We start from the raw sequence: 12,626 nt of genomic DNA, 5'->3' as shown, positions 1-12,626 counted from the left end.
AGCATGAAACCACTGGGAAATCTTATATTTATGTACGAAAAAAAAACAAACAAATTATCCAGCTTTTTTTGCTCGATTTTTCAAAAAGTAAGGAATGGTTATTTTTGTGTTACCACATCAAATGTTCTAATCAAATTACACTAAAATCACACCAGAGCATTTCTAGAGGTAACGTCTGAACATCAGAAAGTTAAAGACATATACTAAGATAATTTTCAGCAGAAATTGGATCAAATTGGCAATCAAATGATGCAATGAATACTAAATTTTAAACATTTAAAATAGATGAATATACTCACATAACAGTCAGGTAATTGTTAAAACAATTCAATATATTCTAAGCAAAATTAATGTCATAAACTTGGGGTGCTTTACCTAGCTTTAAATTTCAAGTAATAAATTCGTGCTGTGGTCAATTGATCGGGAAAATAATTATTAGACTTCAGGAGCCTTATAGAGTCGATTTGAGGTGTCTCAATGTATCGGACTTCCATTTTACGAATTTCTCTATTTTGCGAATTTTTTCGTGGAACCAAGAACATTTTGGAAATTTCTTCGTTAAATAACTTCTAAATAGAGAAGTGAATTTTCTATTTAACGAATTTTTTTTTAGATCTACTTTCCCCATTTCCCAAAATATTTGAGAAAATTATTAACTAGTTAACGCATTTTATGAGGGAAATAACCTTGAACTGATTTTCGCATCCCCTTAACTTTTAGAGAAAGCAGTAAAATTCCTTTCCCTTTCTGTTTGCATTTCATACAGGAAATGCAATCCCACTAGAAAAGGGGGGAAAGGGTCAAATTCCTTGAATAGGAAATGAGCAGAGAAGATAAAAGGAATGGGTCATCAAAGTGTGTGGTCCCTGGTCCCTTATTGACATGTCCTATTATCTCCACCCCACTGTTCACTTCCTTTCTAGAAAAACTTTCTTGTTGTTCACTCGGTAGAGCTCCTGTTTTAAGATTGCTGATCAGAGTGCTGCTTGTTGCTTTTCTTACGGCTGCAAAATGTCGAAGCGAAAGTGCCTGACTATTAAAGAAAAAAATTACAAGATAAAGGTGCATCAATTGCAATTTTAATTATTTCTAGTATCCATTAATTTAAAACCTATTCTACGTTGTGTAAGTATTTCAAAAGATGATTTTCTATTTAACGAATTTTCCATATAACGAACTTTTTTTCGGGATTTAGCGACTTCGTTAAATAGAGGTCCGTAAATTGTTTTTTTTCTTATTAAAAATTCCTGAATTTAATCGTTTAAGTTAATATAACCGGGGATAATTTTACTTATCAGGAAGTTTCGATCGAAGACTTTATCGGTAGTCAAATTTTGTAAATTGTTACCTTTGTCAATCGAGACAAATAAAGTGAAGTGTGTGAAATAAACCTCTATCCTTACCTGGATTTTTTTTTTGCTTTATGAGGTAAAATTACCCAACAGAAAATCACACAAAAACTAATGTATGAAAATTCAGCAATTAAATTTTACTATAGATATAATATGTATTACATATTATATGCAGCATAAACCAAGGTAGTATGAATTACTTATCAGTTATTATTATTACTTAACAGTTATTAAATGCTTCTGTTATAAAAGGCTTAAGCTATAACCTACAAAACAACACTGAGGTTATTTTTAAAATATTTGATGGAAAAAAGGAATCGATTTCAATTAAATTTTTATCAATAGCGAGTTCTAAACCAATAAAAGAATCCCATCCGGTTTCGGTTTTCGCTGATTGTGCTCGAACGGCTCGTAGCAGAATGTTCTCCAGTCAATAGTAACTTTCTTCATTTTCAAACTGTCAGTATATTGAATTTCATCACTTTCGTTCCGATGGGTTAGAAGCTTAAAATGGACAGGCAGATATTTGTTATATATATATATATATATATATATATATATATATATATATATATATATATATATATATATATATATATATATATATATATATAACAATTATATATACATAACAAATAAATATGTTTATTTGCCTGTAATGTTGGAAATTTCAGCTACTATTCCAACTATAAGTTCTATAAATTTCGTATTTTCACATTTTGCTTTGTTTTGCAATTTTTTTTTCTTCAAACATTTCATGAAAGCTTTTAACTTTTTAAATTGAAAGCTTCAAAACACTCTGCCCATGTTTTTACCAAAAGCATTTATTCTCCGAACTATAAATACGACTAGAGCACTTTGCTGTTACAAGTGCTTATGTTTCGAAAAATAAAACATAAAAATTCCCCCATATTTTTCCTATTCTACAAAGGAGTTTTCACTCGTCTTTATTAAAGCAATAAAAGTCTATATTTTCTAAAATTCTATAAGAAAAGCTCTGAAAAAATATGTATGGAAAATTCTTTACTTTAGGTTTGCAGTTATTTTAGACTTAAATAGATAAGTTTTAGAGAAAATATATATAAATCTGAATTTCAAACACGTTTGAAGGGCTTTTAGTTTTACAAACTATTATAAAATGTTTGTTGTAGAACATTACAGCAAAAGTTTAACAGCTATAACGCTATTTTTTTGCTTTAAATGTGTTATAACTTAAATCTTTTCCACCTCTGCCCATACAAATTACTGACTTCTTATAAAGACTTCCTGGTAGTGTTGACTTTATTCTTATTATAGAATACATTAATTCAAAATAACACTTCGATTTTAGAGTAGAGAAGAAAAGTAAATAGGCATTAGTGGATGACTCCAGGAGGAATAGAAAAATAGCTGAAAATTGTTTTAAAAGTTGTGAAATAGGTATAATATGGGTATCTGAAGTATGGCCTCTACTTGAGGTAAGTTTTGGCTGACATCTTGAATTTACTAAAAGGGTAAAGAAAGCTGTTGTTAGTTAATCAATTTAGTTTCTTATGTATAGTTAGTAGTAATGTATAGTTAGTAGTTTCTTATGTATTTGTTTACACTAATTTGAGGATAGGATAAATAGGATAATAACATGTCTATAATAGGAAAATAATAGTGGCTATAAAGTCTATAATCAAGTAAATGGTTGATTTTGATGTAGTCAGAAGTTATTAAATATTGCCTGTGATTACTCTATATTGCACATTTATAAAGTTATGTTTTCAAATATGTACTTAACTCAAAAATACGTCACATAATAAACAAAAAAATTAAGAAAACTACATCTAACGTTAGATGGTAACATTCGAAAGAAAATAATACAGAATCTACAATTACTACTAGAATTGTCACAAATAAAGTTGTATAAATAAAATGATGCAAAGGCAGTTAATATTTTCTTCTTCACTTGATATATATGACTCTGCAAAAGCAAGACATTTAAATCTTATTGTTCAGAAGTTCATGTTTTATCATTAAGTCTTTTTTAAATACATAAATCGCAAAACGTTTTTACCGTTTCATACTGATGATAAAAAAACAAACAAACAAGAAATAGAAAAGAATACTTACATAATTTTAATTTCTAACTGCTTAATTCTTGTCTGAAATAAATGCTTTAAATTAAAAATCTGTTTTAACTTAGGTTTTAATAGCATTAGTTGACCGAATGTACAAAACTGCAGGAAGCCGAAACTCTTTTACTTTTCTTTTCCTCCTATACATTTAACACCCCCCCCCGACTTATTGAGATCGCACCATTAGTACTATCAATATGTATACCATCAGTCAGTATTGTTTATTTAACCGAGTACCAGTAGTATGTACCTGAGTGGTCCAAGTTTGGACAATTGAAGGTTAATTTGACTTTTTGCGTAATTCCTCCTATCTCGAGAACTATTTAAGCGAATTGAAGAATATTTGCACATTATCATAAAATTTTTTTTTCTAAAGAAAATTTCACGCAAATAATAGCTTTTAATAAATATTTATTATTTCTTAATTTTATTTAATATGAGTCGAAAAAATTTTGAATTTTAAGGTTTACAATTCCCTACGTTATTTTAAGGAACATTATTTTACATGGCAAAATAAAAAATTTGAGTGAAATCGATTCCTGCAAAATTTGATTTTTAAAATATGACTTTTTTAATGGTAATCTAGGTATTTTTAACTGGAACTTATAGGTTTTAATTTTGCATCAGACTACTAATAATTATCCAAGAGATCTTAAAATTTAATATTTTTGGGGAGTATTTCTTGAATTTTGATCCTACAAATATAAAATGTTTTACTTCAAATTTAACGTTATTTTTTTATTTTAAAAGTTATGAGAAAGTAATAAGTAAATAAAAGTTAAGAGAACTGTGTAGATGACAGTCATTGATTAAAGATCTAAAAAATAATAAGTTGCAATCAATAACACTAACATTTATAATTACGCATTAAATCGAAATTTGGCATAAAATAGTTCTAAAAATCACTCAATAATACTTTACGTTCAAGTACATCGAAAAGAGGAAAAGGGATGCATTGCCATTCGTGGAATAAAGAAAAACAAAGTGAATAAAGGGCAAATAACGGTACAAAATAAATATAATATAGTTTCAGTTCTATAAACATGAACCTTTCTTAGTTTCTAAATACCAAATCACGGTAGAAAGAAAACGGGAGAATAACATGCATATTGGTTTAACTAGAAGAGTAATGTAAACAAGCTTGAAGAGATATTAAAAAGAAGGGATATAAGAAACAAGAGTGAGAGGGAAGATTTGCAAATTAAATTACAATGGGCTTTTAAACACTGGTAAATACTGGAATGATCATTAGCTTAATTATTAAAATTTTTCAAAATATGGAATGATTCCCAGAAATCAGGGTCGGTAGATGAAGAACAGTGTTGAATGATTTTAGCAACTATGTGGGACTTCGGAAGATCTTTTATTCTGAATTTGGAAGTATTTTTCACGTTCTTTCAGTCCAAATTTAAGGATACGTTTAGTTTCCAATATACGCTATCCGCACTGACTAAAAATTTGATAAATATCCCAGCTATTAACATCTGCAATAGAGTCGTTATGGTTGGTGAAGTTTAATATCCTTAAAGGGGTGAAAACGGTTTTAAACTCAAATTTATTCAGAATCTTATCAATTTGGGGAGTGTTTTTTGGATAATAAGGAATAACGAGTAAAGTATAAGATCGAATTTGAAATTTCAGTTCACGATGTATGCTGAATCATTAAGTTCATGAGTTGAAGTTTAAGTTGATGTTCAATTTAGACGAATGAGGAAGTACGACGGAAAAAGAGTGACTTATCAAAATAGTCGAAATAACTTATTTCATAACAAATCGATAATTGACTAAGTTAGATTTTACGATGTTCAATATTTTTTTCAACTACATTTCATTCCTACTGGTCGTAATGGTAATATCTAAGTTATGGTGGTAGCCAAAAGTTTCGTTAACATTTTTTTTTGAACGGCTTTTCAGAGGACAACACATTTACTGATTTCTCTTAACTTTATTTATTCATGTTTAAAGCAATATAAAATCTAGCAAAGAAGAAAAAATAGAATTTAGCTCTTAAATTGCAATAAAAGTTGAGTTGGAAAGTTTCGCAATATCCCACCTTATGCATCACATCATTAAATCCCAAATGATACCACTTCACATACTTTGAAATAGTTTTCGTTTACCAAAACCATTAATGGTTTTTGAAAAAGTTACTTTAAGCACTTCCACAGGAAGAAACATATTTAGTTTTGTTATTTTTTTTCGCTGAAAACCAAATATACACAGCGAAAATAAAAATAAAAAACCCCCTTAATAACTTTTGATATAATGATTGGGTTCAAAGACACAATCCCTTTCAAAGATACAATCTTAATGGATCGGGAGGTTTATCTTAGGTACACTAATTAGTTAGAGTAAACAATATTTTCAGTTTATGGAATCAAATACAAAAAGATATTTTTTTCTGAATATACGAAACTTTTTTTCTCCACCACATTTGGATTCTTGATCTTCGAAATGTTGGTGGGGGATTAGATATAATCTAAAAAACAAACAAACAATACTAATAGTTTAGGCAGCAGAGCGGTCAAACATTTGAGCCTCCTAATGCTAAACTCATTATTTCCGCGTATTTCGTCATTTATCAACGAAATAAAAATATTTTGTACAAAATTGTAGACATCATTTTCCCAAAGATAATTTGTTGTGAAAAATAATTTAATTATTTCTTTGTGATTGCGATTACGCAAAATATAGATTTTTAAAAATATTATTTAGCATTTTTTATCATTTTATTTTATGACGATCAAAACAATATAATCATTAGATCTAAAGTCATTAATGTGTGCTTCTTATAATTGATTTTACTCTACACGGGAGAGACTGTGGTGCAATACCTATCCAAATTTGGTATTGAAACCAAAGAATTGTCGGGAATGTTTACTTATTTTACTAAGAACTCTAATTCCTTTCTTCCTCTCGTACTTTTTCCTCATCATGATGAAATTTTATTTAAATTTATTTTTATTAGTTTTTACAAGAAAGAGGGAAAGGCCGCGGTTGAGATGGGCTGACTCAGTGGAGTCTGATTTTCTTGCAATTAATGAAAAGAATTGGAGATCAAAGGTGAATCAGAAGTCGTCATGGAGAAATCTTCAGAGGAAGGCATTGGCTCACTTTGGGATGTCTGGCCAACTATGATGATGAAGATGATTTATTTTTGCATATGCACTTTTCAAGTCAATCCAATGACCTTCGAGATTTTCCTACTCAGGTTAAATTTTTAAATGAGTTATTATTTGAAAAACGATAGATTCTTGAACTGTTTACCAACATTTACCAGTGCATAAGAAAATTCTGTTCATTAACCACTGTTAAAAATTTCGAAGAACTTTTTTCAAATATTGTTGTTTACATTCATACAAGCATAAGAAATTGCTTACTGTTATATAGAATTGCTTACTGCGTAATTTATGATCAATACTCTTTCGAATAAATACTTTTCTAATACATCGTGATACATACTTGACCCAATTTTGTATTAATTTTATACGTAAGGGTCACACATTTTCTTTGTATATGCCAGACAATGAATACTTTTAATGAGAAAGTATTTAAAAAGTTCTTAATTAAAAGGAGCTTACTTTGTGTCACCTTAACCGTCACCTTTTATTGCAGAAAGAAAGAAAGCAAGAAAAAGCAAATAGCATGATATAAGTGTAGAAAAAATGTTTAAAGTTTTTGTTAAAAAAATAAAATAAGATTAATTATCTAAAAGTCTTTTAACAGGAAAAAAAAATGAATTTTTTTCTCTACTCTTGGAAAAAATAGAAAAAAATTGCTTAGCTAGTTCAGAAACAAAGTTTTGAAACTATTAGGTTTTACTATACTTCATTAACTAATATATTAGTTTTTCAAAATTAATATTTTCTTACTTGCTTTACGTCCAAAATTGGAGTGACGCTTTTCAAAAATTTGCACCAGGGAAACAGATAAATTAAAAAAAAAAAAAAAACATTCTTGCAGCATAATCGTTTGAAAAGGCATAAATTATTCTCTTGGATAAAAAATAATATGAAAAATTTTGAAGGTTAACTGTTCATATACTTACCGTGGAAACTTAAGAAAAATAATTATAAATCACTATGAAAATATATTCGAAAAATATATTCGAAATTTTTTAATGAGTATAAATCCTATTTCAAAATCATTGTAATTTCCATCATCACATGTCGTAACGAGAAATGTTGTGATGCGATAATAAATTATGCTTTTCTTAGATTTATAAATATACTATATGCAGTTTCATCTTATAGCTTTTTAAGCTAAGAGAAAGAACTCAGGGAAAGTAAAGTCCTTGAAGGCTGGAGGTTGATGCAAGAAAGTTTGTTTTTGGAAACTTGACCATTTTCAAGATATAAACTTTTGGAGAGTCCTTAATATAATTTAGAACACCCTTTAGTTAATTGCTGTGCACTTGCAGTGTTGATACTATGTAAAACCAATTCGAATTTGATGTAGCTAAACTCTAAAATTTGTGTGCTATTTCAATTTAACACAAAGTTGGCCGGTTTCTAGTTAACTCGTCTTTTCATGCCCAAATGTTGTTAACTGACGATGAGTTAACTAGTGATTGTACTTGTATTGTCAAGTTAATTCGTCCTCAGTCAACAAGCTTTGGGCATAAGATCAATATTTTAAATGTTTTACTTTACTTTCTTATTCAATTACAAAATAATAGACTGTGACGCAACATAGTTTGTGTGTAATCGATCAACAAAGTGTTTCCGAATTGGGCATTCATACACGCTTTGAAATGTGTAGTTTAATTTAAACTCCAGAAACTAAACAGCTTACACCAAGTTCAAATTTATTTACTTCATTCATGAATTATTTTTGTAAATTTTGTAGTATGTTTGGAAAACAACAGTCGGTTGTTTACGGTATACGAGAAAGTGAAGGACGGTAGAAGTCTCAGACGGTACTAGAACATTCATCAGAAATAGAAATATGTTATAAAATGCATGCATGTTTTTAGTTTTTTAATCACGATAATTATATTATCATAAGATAATCTGTAATAAGCATAAACCTGTCAATTATATTAAATAACTTCATAATATTTAATTTGTATCTACTACACTTTGCTCTACAGTTTTGTTAAGCCAAGTTTGAATTTACATTAATAATATCTTTTTGCTGTATGCATGTTTAATAAGCAAACTAGTTTTATTTTAAGAAATGTTGCATTTACGCATACTACGTTTATGATTCTTTCTTATTATTGTACAGTAAAAATAACTTTACTGTTATGTGTGTCATATCTTATTCTAATTATAAATTTTAGTGAATCAACATGGTGGCGTCTTCTTTATACCAAGAAGTGTAAGAGAACATTCTTAGTGTTTCACAACACCAGGAACCATCTTTGATTCTTGGAGCAGTGAAACACAAAGATGCAAGCGTTAGGTATGGTATTTCGTCTTTACACCACTTAGGTGTAAAGTCAGGTGTAATGGTCTTGCGACATAATAATTTTTTTTTGCAGTGTAGAGATATAAATTTGTAGAGCAGGCCAGATGATCGAGTGGTTAGCGTGCCTGAGTAAGAAACCAATGGCTGCGGTTTCGAACCCCACTCAGGGCATGGATGTTTCTCTCTGTGTGTTGCTCTCTATTGTGTGATGTGTGAATGTGTCCCACCCTTTAAACGGGTATCTGTGGCAGTGTGGCGTGGGTAATGTTGCTCGCCTCCGTGGCTTAAGTTTACAGGTGCCCATTAGATAACGTTAAATGAGTAATACTTCCAGCATCTTCCTAGGCAAGAAACGTAAAAGTTCAGTTCCTGCAATTAGAAAAAAAATTTAATTTGTAGATGTATTATTCAAATTATTTTTTACAAAAATAAAATTAAGTAATGTACAAAAATTATTTATCGTCATACATTTATTATTAAATCTTGTTTGTTTTAAATACATGTTACATAAAATTGCACTGAAAAGAGCTATTTTTTTTCTCTTAAAAAATATTGTTTCTATTCATTTATTCACATGATAACGAAAATTTTTTCAAATATTTTCGATCATAATAATTACTTTCGAATTAAAATTTTCAAACTTTTCGATCTATCTGCTTTCCTAACGTATGATAGAAAAAACTATATAAAAAACGAGAAAAAGAAAGTATAATGGTCTTTTCTCCCGATAGCAAACGCTGAAAAGGTATGAATATAACGTAACTGTTATCATACTAATTAACAAAATTAATTAGAAAATATCTTCGTCTCATTTTCTAGCCCATAAAAATATTGTAAAATACTTATGCATATCAAAGAGACGAATATGTATCTGTTTCACAAAAAAAAAAAAAAAAAAAAACTAGCTACTTTCTAAAAAAAATCATGTTTGATAAAATTTTTTTAAGACCTGTTATTTTGGAACAGGTATGATTTTTTATCATAACAGCTGTAACCCGTTATTTGAAAATACTTGTTACGACCCATCTCTAGTTTCCTTACACCATTTACTGTAAAGTAGTTACTGACAATTTTGGTATTGATGTACACTAAATTTTTTACAGCGAAGAGTAGTGTAGTAAACTTGTCGAATAAATAACTTGAAAATATATTCTATTTTATTTTTTTTCACAAAAAAATTTAAATAATTATTGCAAATTATTTATCGTCAAACATTTATTATTAAATTTTGCACGTTTTAAGCATACGTTAAATGTTTTAGTGGATAAGGGCATTCACAATTTATTTATTTTAAAGAGTATAAATTATTTGTGTTAGGTTTTCGTAAGCGATAAGATTTATGTTTGAAAGATTATATCTAATAAAATATTTTATACATAGAGAAGAATGGTCAGATATATTGTTGAAAAAATTTTTTCTTTTGGGTAATGGCGGGCACTTGATTCTATTTCCTATTGGCCTCAGAAATGATGAACTGCTACTCTCTTATCGGTACCCAGAGGGCAACTATGGCTAAGCCACGGCGGTGAAGTCCACGTCAAACTACAAACCCGTTTATGGGGCGGGTTAACATTCACACAATCACACACAGAAGAAAGGACGTAGAACAGAGAGAGAGAAAGAAACACCCTTGCCCTGAGCGGCATTCGAACCCTCAACCATCGGCTCCACAGTCAGGCATGCTAACCACTCGGCCACCTGGTCGGCTTTGTAGTAAACATTGCTTTATAGTTTTTTTTCCTTGTCCATATTTTATTGCAACTTTTTTTTAAACTTTGGGAGAAAGCCATAAGTCGTTCATTTTTAGCGTCTTCTGTTTCTTTTAAATTATTTCAAATCATTGGTCATTTTTGGGAGAGACATGTGGTATAGTTAAATCGCGATTTTCGTTATAATTAATAAATATTATCCATACATCAAACTGGAAAATGTCTCGCTAGGAAAATTTAAAAAAAAACTAGAATACTCTAACCATATGTAATTAACAATTATTCATGCTTGCTTTTATGAGGCCTTACTGTAGAATATTCTTTTTTTCTCTATATTTAAGCACAAAAGAATTCATTTCTGAATAACATTTCTTGCAAAAAAAAAAATTATAACGAGCACTTTTTGGCAACAGAGATTACATGCATGAGACTAAGAACAATACGTCTACAAACATAATGTTTTAAGCGATAATCAGAAATCTTTCTTTTTCCAAATTATAGACAGAGAACATTGTGATATTTAAGATGTCTGGTTCAATAGAAAATGACGATACTTTCACCAATGGCCCCAGTTATTAATGGCAACAATTTAAAATCGAAAAAGAGAAAGATTTCTTTGTGGTAACATTTTATAGACAATACAATTTGTTTTGATTTATTGCTGTAAATAGTTACTAACACTTCTTGATTTAAGAAAAGGAAACATTACACACAAAAATTAAATTTTTATTATTGTACTCATGGGCAATATTTTTTAAATATAATTTGAGTTTGACCAAAATAGATTTATAATATTAACTTATAATATTAGTCTATATATGATAAAATTATTTTTTTAAATTTACAGTAGCATTTAAGTAACGAAAATCGTTATAATTTCATAATTTTGTTTTTGAGTTAATTTTCATCGATTCAAATTTTTCTCTTAGGATGTAGCAGCATTAATTGAACTTTCTTTTAATTTCTCAATATATTGGAGACAATCGACTTCGTGATTTAAATCAATTTAATTGGATATCTGTAAGCGACGTCACACGTATTTTGTCGAATCTGATTGACTTCTGAATCGACAAATGCAACAGTTTACGTACCCTGACGTCACTTGCAGACATCCAATTAAATATGTGTAGTATATAAAATGTTATGTTAAAAATTAAAATCATGATTAGATCATTTTATAATATTTAAGGATCCGAATATTTACGAAATACGTGTACTCCAAATACATGAATTAAAAACTATAAAGTTTGATAAAAATGTTTATTAATAATTTTTAAATTTTATCTATTTAAGTTTATAATTTTCGAGCTTTAGAGTTATTAATATCACAAAATAAGTTTACTGTAGTTTAATTTTGTAATTTTAAGCAACGCAATTAATAAAAAAATAAGCAAATTTTGTGCAAAATCCAGTAAAATAGATCATGCGCAATCAATTTGTTACCTAGTTGTGTATTTTTAATGTTATAAAAATGACATATTGATTATGTTTCATTAATCATTTGCATTATATGGGCTAAAGTGTTAAATAAATTTTTATATGGGCTGTGTGTTTGTATTTTTCCTATTCTAATTTTGCAAGTGGTTGTTTTTTCTTATTTTATAACCTGCGTAATTCTACCTTCACTAATATTAGTGTATTAATTGATTATTTTCAGCTTTCTAACTGCCAATGTATAAAAAGTTGCTAAAAGTATGGTGTTTCAGTTCATTCATTTTATTAAAAAAACATTTTACTCTGAAAATTTAGTAATATTTAAAATAGAGTATCACTTTATTAAATTTTAGGCTCGATTAATTATGATCTAACGTTAATTTTATTTTTTTTAAAAACAAAACACATCAATAATGTTTAAGTAAAAATCATTTGGCTAAAATAACGAACTCTTTATTATTTTTCGCGGAACAGCATGAAAAATGCCTTTCAGTGTAAAATAAGTATTTCTTTCATATTTCTGGCTGAAAATAACAAGTCAGTAATTACCGTTTTTGCCACGAACCATTCTTCCAAAAATTGATATTTTAACTTGGCAACTTTACTTATTTTAACAG

At 28.6% G+C, this 12,626-nt stretch overlaps 1 long non-coding RNA gene across 2 annotated transcripts; it reads left to right on the top strand.

Moving 5' to 3' along the window:
- The first annotated feature begins 582 nt into the window (after positions 1 to 582).
- Positions 583 to 12,114, top strand: LOC147807782 (uncharacterized). Of its 2 annotated transcripts, none has more exons than XR_015434577.1 (3): positions 583 to 1,125; positions 2,683 to 2,809; positions 6,423 to 8,701. It is a non-coding gene; the product is annotated as an uncharacterized LOC147807782 (long non-coding RNA). The 2 variants fall into 2 exon arrangements; XR_015434578.1 differs by lacking the exon at positions 2,683 to 2,809 and adding an exon at positions 8,739 to 12,114 and having other exon boundaries at positions 587 to 1,125; positions 6,423 to 6,665.
- The last annotated feature ends 512 nt before the right edge of the window (positions 12,115 to 12,626 follow it).

This window comes from Parasteatoda tepidariorum, chromosome 6, assembly GCF_982258835.1.
Source record: "Parasteatoda tepidariorum strain Cologne lab strain chromosome 6, Ptep-v5.0, whole genome shotgun sequence".
Classification (NCBI taxonomy): domain Eukaryota; kingdom Metazoa; phylum Arthropoda; class Arachnida; order Araneae; family Theridiidae; genus Parasteatoda; species Parasteatoda tepidariorum.
This window is presented reverse-complemented; position numbering and strand designations above follow the sequence as displayed.